A 14,254-nucleotide genomic window follows, 5' to 3' on the forward strand; every position below is an offset into this window, starting at 1 on the left:
CGATTCAAGCCCCTCGCCTCGGTTGTCCCGAGGTGGACCCGTTAAATTCCGATTTTACCCTCTTATGTTCACGATTGGTTTTGAGCAGTTTTTAGGAAACGCTTTAACTATTATTTTAACTACTAAATGAAAATTGTTTTAAATATTTCCTTAAGTCTTATAAACTATTTTTGGGATATGGAAATGATCATAGAAAGGTTAATTCTTCGTAATTCATTATGACATCCGATATTCGCTTAATATGATTCCGTCCGGTTCCATTGCTTGATTTGTTGTTCGCTATGCTTCATCGAGTCTCTGGAAACCTATATGGTATTTTATTGCATTCAGTTTCTCACTACTCCACTCGTGGATGCCTCAATGTTTCCCACACTGAGCCCGGGCCAGGATATGTTCTCAAGCGTAATTCTCTGCATTGTTCGCCATGCTCCGGTGTGAGGGGGCAGGTATATACGTACATGGGTTACGGTGTATGATGTTCCATGTACGCTTATGTTGATATCTGTTGATTATGATCTGTTATGTTAGTGGCGCCAGTGTCGGGGGCGACCACACTCTGACCTCCGAGTCCCTAACGGGCCGACTTTGGCATATGTTTTTCGTATACATCATTTATGATTTCGATATGTATTTTGATTATTTACGCATCCTGTTCATTCTCCGTACATTCTGTTCCGATTTTGGTTTTGTTTATTACCGTCTCTGCTTTACATATTCAGTACATTTTCCGTACTGACCCCCTTTCTTCGGGCCGTGTTTCATGCCCACGGTACGTACGCGCGCTTTGCAGATCCGCCCGCTTAGGTCATCTATCAGCTACTACAGCGCTCCTTTGTTCGGAGCTTACATTTTGGTACAGCCTTTTTTTCTGATATGTATGTACATTCGGATTTCAGGGGTACGACGGGGCCCTGTCCCGTCATATGTTTATGTTTTCAGTCTGTAGACATGTATAGTGGGTTCTGTATATGTTTTGTAAGTTCGTGTATGTTGGGGATTGTATGTGTACTTTGTGACGGCCTGATCGGCCTTCGTGCGTCATACTCACTCTTGTGCGTCATCTGATAATATTTTTAATTATTATATATGTTTATTTGGCTATTACGCTTATGTGGGGTACGGGTACGTATGAGTGCCCAACTCGGGCACGAGTCACGGCCTACGGGGTTGGGTCGTGACAGTAAGGGTTCAACAAGAACAACGCGGTGGTGATATTTTGGACATATTAAGAAAGAGGTAGAGCATAAAGATTAGTGAAACGACATTAAGGTATTTCTCGGCTAGATTGAGCATTATTGCATATTCTTGTAAAGATGGCAACATAACGTGTGATTTAAAAGTAAAACTCGAACAAAAGGGGAAATGGAAGAGTTGGAATGTAAGTTAAGGAAATGACACGAGATGATGTGCCTAGAGAGCTACAAGTTGGGATAAGGGAATTATAGAATGGCTTAAGTGAGACGATCAGAACGAGCTGGTTATTAACGAGTTGAACTTACACGACAAATCGAAATGTGTCGAATTATACTAGCTGATGATAGTTAAAGCATAGAGCGGTTATGTAAAGTTATTTTATGGAGGAACTCCGTCGCTACTCGATAAGTAACTCTAAGGATGGAGATTAAGAGCTGAGAAGTAAAGTGATAGTTAAAGGCCCTCCAAGAAGTCAAGAAGTAACGTGTGAGACTAAAGACTCCAGAATATGGACTTCATTACAAGCCTACCTCATACTCCACGAAAGTATGGCTCTATATGGGTTATTGTGGATAGGCTGGTAAAATAAGCCCATTTTTCTCCCAGCTAGGGACTATGCCAGGTTATACATCAATAAGATAGTGAGACCTTACGAGGTTCCCACATCTACTATACCGGATAATGAAACCCAGTTTACAACTAACCTCTGGGGATCACTCCAAAAGGGATTGAAGACATAAGTGAATCTCAGCACAGCGTTCCATCCTCGAGCCGACGGACAGGCCGAGCGTACTATTCAGACACTAGAAGATATGTTGCGGGCTGTACATCGACTTCAGGGATAGCTGGGATGATCATCTACCACTTGTGAAGTCACTCATAACAGTAGCGACGATCCTAGCACCCAAATAGCGCCGTAAGAGGCCTAGTATGGCAGGAGGTGCAGGTTACCTATTGGTTAGTTCGATGTTGGTGAGGTTAAGTTAATCGGCTCAAATATGATTCAACAGGCCACTGATAAGGTGAAATTTACCCAGGAAAGATTATTAGCGACCCAGATTCGATAAAAGCCGTATACAGATAATCGACACTGACACTCAGTGGTTCCGTTGGCGATGGGGTATTCCTAAAGATGTCACCCATGAAGGGTGTAACGAGATTTGGTAAGAGAGTGAAGTTTAGCCCGAGACATATTGGGCCTTATCCGATAGTTTGTAGGGTAGGCCAAGTTGCCTATGAATTGGACCTACCGTCTGACTTGGAAGCAGCACAACCAGCCCTTCACGTGTCGATGCTTCATAAACGTAGTGGTAACCCTTAGAGTAGCTCCCTATGGATGATGTTCCGGTAACGGAGAAATTATTTTACGAGAAGAACCTTATGCCTATACTTGATCGCTAAGTTGGGAAGTTGCGTATTAAAGATATGGCTTTCATTAAGGTATTGAAGCGGAATAACAATCAGAAAGAGATAAATGACTTAAAAGGCTGAAAGGAAGATAAAGAATGAGTATCTTTACTTACTCCTTATGCCTACAGGTAATTTAAATCCCTCATTTGAGCATATTGGTTGGTGGATGAAACTATATATTCTCGCAATACGAGAGACTTTCTCGAAACCTTGGAGAGACCTTATGAGGCTAGTTCAACATTCGAGGACGAATGTTCTAAAGGGGGGAAGGATGTTATATCCCGTATTTTGTACATTGGGATAATCCGGGCTAACCATGATAAGTTAAGTACAAGACTATTCCGGGATATGAGGTAGAGACTTTTGACCTTCGATTTTGTTTTAAGGCATAAGTTGCTTATGATTTTATTGGTATGGAATATTAAGGAAAAATTGGGGTCAAAAGTTAATTTTGGGAAGTTAGTATTTCATGAAATGAAAGCCAAGTGGCCGTGTGGGTGGGAGTGGACTCCCACCCATGGCTTGGCCAAATTTAATTGATCCAAGTCATGTGTGGGGCATGGTCCACTTGTATGGATCATATATGTAGATAGATGAAGACAAGCAAGGCATATTCATCATCTTTACCCCTTAGAAACTTGAAGAAACTTGAAAAAAAAAAAAAAAAAAGCCATATTCGGCCAAGCCTAGCCGAACAAGACCCCAAGAAATATTAATCAAAAAAATATTTTCTTCTAGTATTCCAACCAATTGTAAGGTCCTTATTAACGTGCTTAAAATTTAACAATCATGTTGTTGCTTCATAATTTAAACTCTCGTTGACAGTATTATATTTCGTATTTTTGTACGTCGGATTATTCGCAAGCTGAGGTGGGGCCCTCACATTGAGATTTTTTTTGGGACATGCGACAATTTATATGAATCACATATGTGAAGTTAAACATAACTCAAGAAGGGCCCTTGAGCCAAATCAAAGTGGAAGTCCTCCAAACAAATATTTTTAATTAACGTTTTCGGGTGATCTGACTTCGAGGGGCAGAAATGGTATTATAAGTTTGGAATTTGGAAAAAAAACCAAATATATAAGTTGTAGATAATTTAATTATCTTTCCAACCATAGGTCTTGGGCCCAAGGTGACATCGGGATAAAGAGATATGGACGTTTTAAGGCGGAAAGGTCAGTGGGCTAGGCCCAATCGGGTTAGGCCCATGACCCATGCCTATTTAAGTGAAATTTCAGCCCTTTCCTCTCATTTTTCAGACCAAGAACACCAGAAAATTTTGGAAAGAGAGAGAGAAGAGCCTTGGAGAGAAGAAAAACCAATTTTGACCAAAATCTGAGCCCCGAATTCCGAAGCCCATGAAGAGAAAAGTGTTGTACGCTGCGTTGTCTTCAATTTGAGCTAAAAATCAATCAAGGAGAAGAGTGATAACGTGGGGGCTGCATGCTTAAGGTTTGAATACGGTTCCTTTTCATTGTTAACGAGTTTATTTAGAATTTTAACGGATTAGCACGGAGGGAATAGCCTCGATAAATTCGTTTGTTGGTGTTGTGAATTATGGAAGGAGATTTGAAGAGAATTTTGGATGAAAATAAATGTATTTAACTTGTAAAATGTGAAGGCTGTTGTTATTGATGTTGTTCATGTGAATTCCGACTCCTTTACGGAAATAAAATTATTAAATAGTTATATCGCAAATTTGGTTGGTTGAGAAATTTAGAAAACGCAGTGTGCGGGTTGTTGTATGGCATACGTCGGTATTGGAAATGATGTTAATACTATTGGTATTGTTGTTGATGTTGTTGGTTACCGAATTGAGAATTCGGGCTAGGCATATAGACGGGGGAGATGCGCCGATTTTCGACGAATATAGAATGGTTTGGTTTGAAATTTGGAACAAGTGTGAAATAAAGAGACTAACGTAGCGTGAATCCCTTTAAATGTAGATTTATGAGTTCGGACGAATACGCGTAGCTAATAGGAGGTTGAACAGGTATGTAAAGCTCACCCTTTCTTTCTTTCTTTCTTTCTTTTGGCATGTCTACAATTCTCATTTGCTTCTTGATGTTACTATTCCTAATTCAGTCGAACTATGGTCTTTTTGTCTTTCGTATGATTGGATAATAAATGTTTCATAAAGAATTTTATATTTCTTTAAAAGGATTCTGTAACTACGAACGCCCGTAACTTTCACAGATGGGCTCGGATCGCTTTGATACGTTCATAGAAGGTCCCATAACGAATTATGTTCGTAACTTTCCTTGTGCTCGGATTGGGTTGATGCATGCTTATAACCCCCGAGACCCTCCTTATATAGCCCTATTTGATGCGTTCCCGAGTGACGTTTGAAGGAAACGTGATTTGACTATTGTCTTGATTTTCAAACGAAGGTTCTTTTGATTATTCTAATGAGTTTGAAATGTTTTAAATTGCATATAGTTACTCACTACTCTGCTCGTGCATACTGTTGTTACATCGTTCGCCGAGTCCCGGGCCGGTTATGTTATCGTGTGCACTATGTTATATTCCGGAGTATGATGTGTCCGATTCGTCGAGCCCTCGCTAGGCCGGCACCGTGTATATTTGGTATTATGATGTGTTATGGCGTTATGATGTGTTATATGATATGTCGGGTTTCGGAGATATGAAATCTTCTGGAGTATGATGTGTCATGGCGCCAACGACGGGAGGGCGACCATGTTCCTGAGCCTATGCATGATTTCGATTTGCATTATTTATGTTTCAAAAGTAAGCATTTTGGTATATTGATTTTGTATTCATTTTCCATACTTCTTGCTTCAGTTATGATCCTGATTACTGTATTCCATGCTTTACATACTCAGTACATATTCCGTATTGACCCCCTTTCTTTGGGGTCGCGTTTCATGCCCGCCAGTATAGACGCCCATTTTGGCGATCCGCCACTTAGGACACCGATTCTATTTGTCTTGAGTGCTCCTTGTTCGGAGCCCATATCTTGGTACGTACTCTTCCGTTGCATATGTATATGTTTGTTCAGGGGTACGGCGGGGCCCTGTCCCGTCATATGATTCTGTTGCTACTCTTAGAGGTCTGTAGACACATGTGTGGGTTGTGTATGGGTCCTGTTCAGCTGTGTCTATTTGATGTACTATGATATGATATTCGTCTTTGATGGCAGCCTTGCCGACTTGCTTATGATTTTGATATGTGACGGCGACCTTGTCGACTTGCACATATATACATATTTAGGGATGTTGTGATTTATGATAGCCTTGCCGCTTCGTACGACATATGTGTTTCGCGTGAGTGTTGATACGACGCCTGACCTTCGTACGCGCATATGTTCTTTGTATCTTTGAATTCTGATTAATAGGTGTGTACGAGTGTCCAGCTCGGGCACTAGCCACGGCCTACGGAGTTGGGTCGTGACACTTCTCACAATGCATAACAAGTACAGATTCTTTCTTATAGGTTTGATAGAATCTTTCCAACAAGCCTATAAGTTGGAAAGTTATAGAAGAAGGCTGGGATTGGAATTTGTAATGAGTAATGTGTCTGGTAAGATTTGGGTATTTGTCTCTGATGAATTTGAGGTGGAGGTTCTAATAGATAGTGTGCAACAACTCACTTTGAGACTATCTAATTGGCATATTAGCATGGAGATGACTGTCACTTTAGTGTATGCTAAGTGTGACAGGATTGAAAGAATTGAGTTGTGGGATTCCTTGTACAACTTAGCATCAGATATGAATACACCATGGCTAGTTGGTGGTGATTTCAATGTGATCACAGATGAGCATGAAAAGTATTGTGGCCAACCTGTCTTTTTGAATGAGGTGGAGGATTTTAGGCCCTTCATCAACACATGCAATTTAACAGATTTGGGATACAAAGGCAGTGTGTATACCTGGTGGAATGGAAGAGGTGCTGGGGACTATATATTCAAGAGATTGGATAGATGCCTTGGTAACTTTGAATTTCAACAGCTGTTTCCAGGCTTGGAGATCACACATTTGGTCGAAAATGGTTCTGATCACTCTCCTCTATTGTTAGAATTCAAAGAAGAAGCAGTTCAAATTAGGAATTCATTCAGATTTCATAGCTTTTGGGTGAAACATGAAACTTTCCTTGATGTTGTGAGATCAAATTGGAATACTGATGTGCCAGCAAATTCTTTCATGTCCTTTAACTTGAAACTGAAGAGAATGAAGAAAGTGTTGTCACAATGGAGTAGAGCAACATATAGGGATATATTTCAGCAGGTTACAAATCTTGAAGAGGTCATTAAAGCTCATGAGCAACAGTTTGAAGTAGATCCATCTTTACTCAATAGAAAAAAGCTGCAGAAGGTACAAGCTGAATTGATTAGAGTGTATGCATTGGAGGAGGAGTATTTGAAACAAAAGGCAGGCTTGCAATAATTCCAAGAAGGTGATAAGAATTCAAAATTCTTCCATGCACATGTGAATGGAAGAAGGAAATTTCTGCAACTTAGAAGAATTCAGGATTCTCAAGGAACTTGGCTGAAACAGATGAAGAAATTGCTGAGGAGGCTATTAGATTTTATCATGCTCAATTCCATGAAACTAATGTGCCTACTCAGTTTGATATTTTGCAGCAGGTTCCTAGAATGATCACACCTGAACAAAATGAAGAATTTATTGCTAATCCTACTAAAGATGAAGTCAAGCATGCAGTGTTTGGTTTTGAATAATGCAAGTACAGGTGGACCTGATGGATACACAGGCATGTTTTTCCAAGCATGTTGGGATATCATTAGAGATGATATATTCAATATGGTATGGGATTTCTTTGGAGGTATGCAACTGCCTAGGTACATTACTCACACTAATCTTGTCTTGTTGCCTAAGAAGCAGAATCCTCAGACATTTAGTGACATGAGACCTATAAGCTTAAGAAGCTTTGTTAATAAGATTTTCTCTAGAGCTATTCATGAAAGGATGGTTAACTTGTTACAAGACTTGATTTCTCAAATTCAAGCTCATTTTGTGAGGGGTAGAAGTATAGTGGAGAACATCTTATTAACTCAAGAGATTATATCTGATATTAGGATCAGAACTAATAAAGGAAAAAAGAATGGAAATAAAATAGCCCCTAATATTGTAATGAAGCTTGACATGACAAAAGCTTACGACAGACTGTCATGGCTTTTTCTCACAAATGTCATGAGGAGAATGGGATTTTCTGAGAGGTTCATCAGTTACATTTATGAGTTGATTGGAAATAACTGGTATTCTGTGCTCATTAATGGACAGCTACATGGTTTCTTCCATTCAACTAGAGGGGTAAAGCAAGGTGATCCATTGTCACCTACTTTGATCATTTTAGCAGCTAAAGTTTTTTCTAGAGCACTGAATTCATTGAATGATAATTTGTGGTATACTAGTTATGGGATACCAAAATGGATTCCTTCTATTAACCATCTTGTCATATGCAGATGATACTATCATCTTTGCATCATCTTGTGATATTTCTTGAGACTGATTATACAGGTTTTAGGTGCATATGAAGCAGCTTCTAGTCAGTTGATAAATAAAGCAAAAAGTTCAGTGTACTTGCATGATAGGGTGGATGGATAAGTGTTTCAAAATGTATAAAGAATTACTGGCATTACTAGACAAGCATTTCCATTGATGTATCTTGGCTGTCCTATTTACTAGCAAGAGCAAGATGTGTTTTTACTCAGAATTGCTTGCTAAAGTAAGAAATAAATTACAAGGATGGAAAGGCAAACTTCTTTCCTTTGGAGGAAGAGCAATTTTATTGAAGCATCTTCTGCAGACAATGCCAATGCATCTCTTATCTGTAATTGATCCTCCATCATTTGTGATCACAAAGCTGCATAAGATTTTTGCTCAGTTTTATTGGAGTAACAAAATTGGAGAGATTAATAGACACTGGGCTAAACAGAAAGAGGTGTGCTTACCAATTGATGAGGGAGGTCTTGGTTTTAGATCTCTAGTAGACATGTCATTGGCATTGTTTGCTAAGCTCTGGTGGAATATGAGGACTAAGCCATCTTTTTGGAGTGCCTTTATGGGCATGAAGTATTTGAAAAAGAACAATCCAGTTCTAGTACCATGGAAGAGAAGTTCTTATGTTTGAAGGAGAATACTACAAGCAAGAGACATGATTGAGCATCAAATACTGTGGCAATTAAGAATGGGCTCATCACTATTTTGGTTTGATAACTCGACTGGTCTTGGACAATTATACTTCATTATTGCTACTGATTTTCCTTGCAATGAGTATATAGAAAATGTCTCAGATGTTGTTACTAATGGAAGGTGGCATGAACCTGCTATTAGAAACAACCTGCCTGAGGACTTCGCTGAATTCGTTTTGAATGAAGTTAAGCCACCTGCTAAGCATGGAGAATTGGACAGACCGAGATGGATGTTGGAAACTAATGGAGATTTTATAGTGAAGTCTGCATGGGAGTATATGAGAAGCAAAGTTGAGAAAAATGATGTATATAAGAAAATTTGGGTGAAAGGCTTGCCATTCAAGATTTCATTTCTGATGTGGAGAGTGTGGCACTTCAAAGTGACTCTTGATGATGTGATTAAAAGTTGGGGATACAATATGCCATCTAGATGTGATTGTTGTGTGGAGCCAAAGAAAGAAACTGTGCCTCATATATTCTTGAATTGTACAATGTACTCAAAGGACATAGTCATATTTTTGTGCAAAGAAATTGGGATTAACATCCAAGGTACGCATCTACACCAGGTGATTATGCAATGGTGGTATGCAGATATGCTAGCAAGAATTCAGAATTTATTCCATGCTATACCTTTTATCATAGTTTGGCAGTTGTGGAAGAAGAATGTTATGTCCCGTATCTTTACATTGGGACATTATAAAGCTAAGTGCGACAAGTTAAAGACAAAACTATTTTAGGGTTCCCGGTAAGGGTTTTCACCTCCCGATTTTGTTTCTATGCACAAGTTGCCTATAGATTTCATTTGGTATGGAAAGATTATCGGAGATTAGGGATTAATCAACCATAAGTGGGTTATTAAGTGGGATTGGGAGCAAAAATCTGCCCACTATTTTAAGCCATGTTTGGCCGTGCATAGTAGTGCAATGGTCAAGGATTCTTGACCAAAAATTTAAGTGGGACACTTGTCCAACCCTTGCAACTCATATATAAGGCAAAATTCTGATTCATACCTCATTATACAATTCATTTCAACATCTCAAAGATTAAGAACATAGAGAGAGAAAGGGAAACTCTCGGCCTAGAGCTAGCCGAGAGTGAGGGTCCAAATTTCTTCAAAAAATTTCAGTTTTCCTAAGTAATCCAACTCTATTGAAGGTATATTAACGTGTAGCATCCATTGATATAGCAAGAACAAGTGTTAAAATCCAAGAAGTGAAGGTGGAGGCTAGCCGATTGAAGTATAGTTACAAGGTAAGAATGATCATTGTTCTTGTGTTGTATGATGATTCGAATGTACAATTCGTGCATGTTGTTATTGGATTGATGTTGTGGTTGAACTCAAGGGTGAGCCGTGAGCTTGGTGAAGCCATGGTTGGTTTCATGTTGCATGTTTTGTTGATGAATTGAATGTGTGTCAACATATGTAAATGAACAAAGATTGTGAAAGTTGGTTTATAATGTTGCATGTTGATATTGGACCGTTCTCTAAATATTTACATGAGCCGTGTGTTGTAGGCTTTAATAGAGTCATGTTTAATCTTCTTGTACATGTATTGGAAGTGGATTGAATGTGTTGTTGTATGGATAAATGGATGAAAACTATGAAGTTGTTGGAGTAATGTGGAAACCGTGTAAGGGGGACTGTTTTAGGGGGATTGTAGATTGTTTTGTGCCAAGTTTTAATTGTTGTTGTTATGGACATTATGGTGTATTGTATGCATATGGAATATATGAAATGAGGTGTAAAGAAATGAATCATGTTGAAGGGGGAAAACAGTCCAAACCGTGGATCACGCTTTGATGATAGGAGTAGAGTTGTGCGTTTTGAATGTTGATTGTTGCTATGGGTGTATAGTGAAAGTGAAGTTTAATGATTCAAGTTGAAATTGAAATGGGTTGTGAGCTGTTGTAAGAATAAATATGATGTTAAAACAGTTCCAAATATTTGTATAAGTAATGTTGTAAACGTGTTGTTGTCGTTGTAAGTTAAAGCTGGAAAATTGCTAAATGAGAATGGAAATGTTGTGTGTGTTGTTTGTCTGTGAGTTTGGGACTGAATTGTATGATATACAAGCTGTCCAAAGTTCCCTAAGTCATGTTAAACAAGTTTGGAATGATATAGGAAAGGAATGACTAGCAATGTTAGCTTGTAGCACTAGTTGGTTTGAATGCGAACGAAACGTCGTCTAACTGTTTGAAAGGGGTCGTGAGCATTAGAGTGCGTATTAAAATCCTTTGTAGACTAACTGTAGCTTTTGATATCTTGATATAGGATAAGTGTTGTTGGGCAGCAAGTACAAGTTATTATACGACTAAACGCTAAAGGTACGCAAAGCCTATTCCTTCCTTCTTTTTGGCATGTCCTAGACGTAAGTAAGATATAATCTGAGCCTCGGGGTGACTCCACTCTCTAACTTCTAGTATGACATGTGATTGTTATTCGTCCGTAATGTTGAAAATGATGGTATAGTGGAATTATGATCTCGTTATTTATTACATGATGGGCTAGTATGTGATGTATAGGAGTTCTTACTCTTAAAAGGAATTGCATAAGTATGCTTGATTTTTATAAAATGTAACATGCTAATGTCCGAGAACTTATTTGGTTTACTATTCATTGAGTCTCAAAAATGTTTTATATATATATGTGGTTGCTTATTACTCGCTCGTGCTACCGCTTATATCCTTCACCGAGTCCCGGCCGGGGTACGTTCTCGTGCGCCGATCCATTATACTATTCACCGAGTCCCTCACTGAGGGCCGGGACACGTATATATATATATATATGATGATGATGATGATATGATGATATGATGATTTGGAGATGGAGGCCGGAGGGCATACATTCCTTATTACCGAGCCCCCATCGAAGGGCCGGGACACGTATATGCTTATGTTTATGATGTTATGATTATAATTACCGAGTTCCTCACTAGAGGGCCGGGACACGTTATATATGTTATATACGGAATGATTATGCGCTTTGATTATGAAATACTATAGTGACATTGATATGAGAACGATACGGATGAAATGTGTTCAAAGGCAAGTTTTATGAAACTCGTTTGTTGCATTGAATCTTGTTCACCTTGTCTCGAGATATGATTCTATTTACTATGTTTCATGCTTTACCTACTCGGACATATTTCGTCTCGACCCCTTTCTTCGGGGTCGCGTTTCATGCCCGCAGTACGGTACACACGCTTCGGAGATCCGCCGGCCCTAGGATATCTACCCGGCTATTTCGAGTGCTCCTTTATTCGGAGCATAGTTTCGTGGTATAACCTTTTGATATGTACATATGTTATCGTTCGAGTACGACGGGCCCCGTCCGTCATATGATGTCGTTGTCACTCTTAGAGGTCCGTGGTCACAAGTGTGGGTCTATGTGTGGTTGTTGTTTTGTTATATGGTTATGACCGGTGTCCGGGGCTTACCCATTTGTAGTGGCAGCCTTGTCGGCTTGCGTTAGATATGTTTATCATGGTTGTGTATGAAGGTAGCCTTCTCGGTTTATGTTTTGTTGGGACGTTATATATATATATATGACAGCCTTGCGGCTTGGGTGCGATATTAAGCGTTAAAGGTTATAACTCTTCAGAGATAGGTAGCTTCGACTTGCATATGTTTTGCCCTTATACTTATATCACTCGTTCATGCTAGTAGCGTATGACTATAGGTAGCAGGTGTATACGAGTGTCCGGCTCGGGCACTAGCCACGGCCTACGGCGTTGGGTCGTGACAAAGAAGAATAGAGATAAGCATAGGAATAGAGTGTCTACTAGTAGGGTGATTTATCAAGCTTCTAGTGACATTCAACAACTGGTGAGATTAAGGAAACCAGGGATAAAAAATGTACCACATAGATGGCATGATATTCTCAGAATCATGGAACAGTTCACGCCAAGTTTGCAGGTTACAAAGGTGTTATGGCATTTTCCACCTGAAGGGGTCATCAAGTGTAACACAGATGGTGCTACTAGGAGCAATCCTGGTAGAAGTGCATTTTCCTTTTGTGTGAGGGATGCTGCAGGTGATCTAGTGCATGCAAGTGCTAAGGAGATGGAGAATAGCACTAATACTGAGTCTGAAGCTCAAGCTTTGTTGGAAGCTGCTAGATATTGTTTGGCACATCATGTATACTCATTCATTTTGGAGACTGATTCTCTTCTGATGAAGAACATACTAGATAGATCTTGGAAACCGCCATGGCATATAGCATTTCAAGTTGAAGAGTTATTAGATATCATTGACAATGCAGATGTCAAGTTCAGCATATCATGAGAGAAGGCAACCAATTAGCTGATCACTTGGCAAATGTTGCTCTGGATCATGGTGAGGTAAATGTGTTTTGTTTTGCAGAATTGGACTTACAAGGAAGAAAAAATCCCAATAGTGACAAGTTGCAATGTCCATATTTGAGAATAAGAACAAAGAGCAGATATTGAAGCTGAATCTTGGTGGTTTAAAGTGGAAAAAAGGATATCATGATACTCAAGTTCTTAGGAACGAGAGTATAATGAATCTAATTTCTACTAATGTTAGTTTCTTGAATTTTCAGAAATCAATGCCATAGGTGGTTTGCTGCAAAAACGGAAGAAGCTACAATGTAGAACTTCTTCAAGTGAAGGGGTGCAGTTCATTAGTAATATGTTTTGACATCTACTCTCTTGATCCTTTGAGCACAGTATGTGATATTGAGTGGCTGCGTCTGGTGCTTAACATGATTTATAGATGTGCAATTTTTGAGGTTTGGACAACTGTTGTGCATATGCATTTGATTCTGTTAGCAGATGTATATGGAGGCTTGGGCAAGAACTCAATATTGACAATGTATCAGGGTGTGGTATTGGCATTTCATGCTCATTCTCCTGATAACTTGACAACAAATAGGAGGTGGTTGTTTGGAGCTGGTTTTTTACGGTGGTTTGCAGCAGGGTGATTGTGCTATGAGAAGTAGTTGTTGGAGCTGGGCTATAAAAAGTAACTCATCCTGTTCAAGTCCTCTTGGAGGAGAAAAAAATGAGTTTTTGATCACTAACAACATTTTCTTTTTTGCAGGTTCACCTAATGCATGGAAACTGGAAAATTCTAGCTTATCAGGAAATTATGCTAAGTACTGTGCCATTGATCCAAATCCAATTGGATATGATATAGTACATATTGAGTATAAGTTCTAGCTATGCAAAGACATTCAAATGCTTTGCACCATAGATCCTAGTCACATAGGACATGAAATGGTTTCAAGAACTGGTTTTTCTGGCTTTTGCCAGAAGTTTGAGTTTGCATCAAGGAATTACTGTTGGTGCTGGGCTGCAAGTTACTACACATTATTTTCAAATCCTTCTGGAGGAGAACATGATGAGTTTTATACATTAACAGTCCTCTCTTTTTTGTAGCCAAACTCTATTCATGGAAACTGGAAAATTGTAGTTTTCCAGGAATTTCTGCTAAGTTTAGTGTTGTTGATCTTACCATG

The sequence above is a fragment of the Lycium ferocissimum genome, chromosome 2, assembly GCF_029784015.1.
Source record: "Lycium ferocissimum isolate CSIRO_LF1 chromosome 2, AGI_CSIRO_Lferr_CH_V1, whole genome shotgun sequence".
NCBI lineage: Eukaryota > Viridiplantae > Streptophyta > Magnoliopsida > Solanales > Solanaceae > Lycium > Lycium ferocissimum.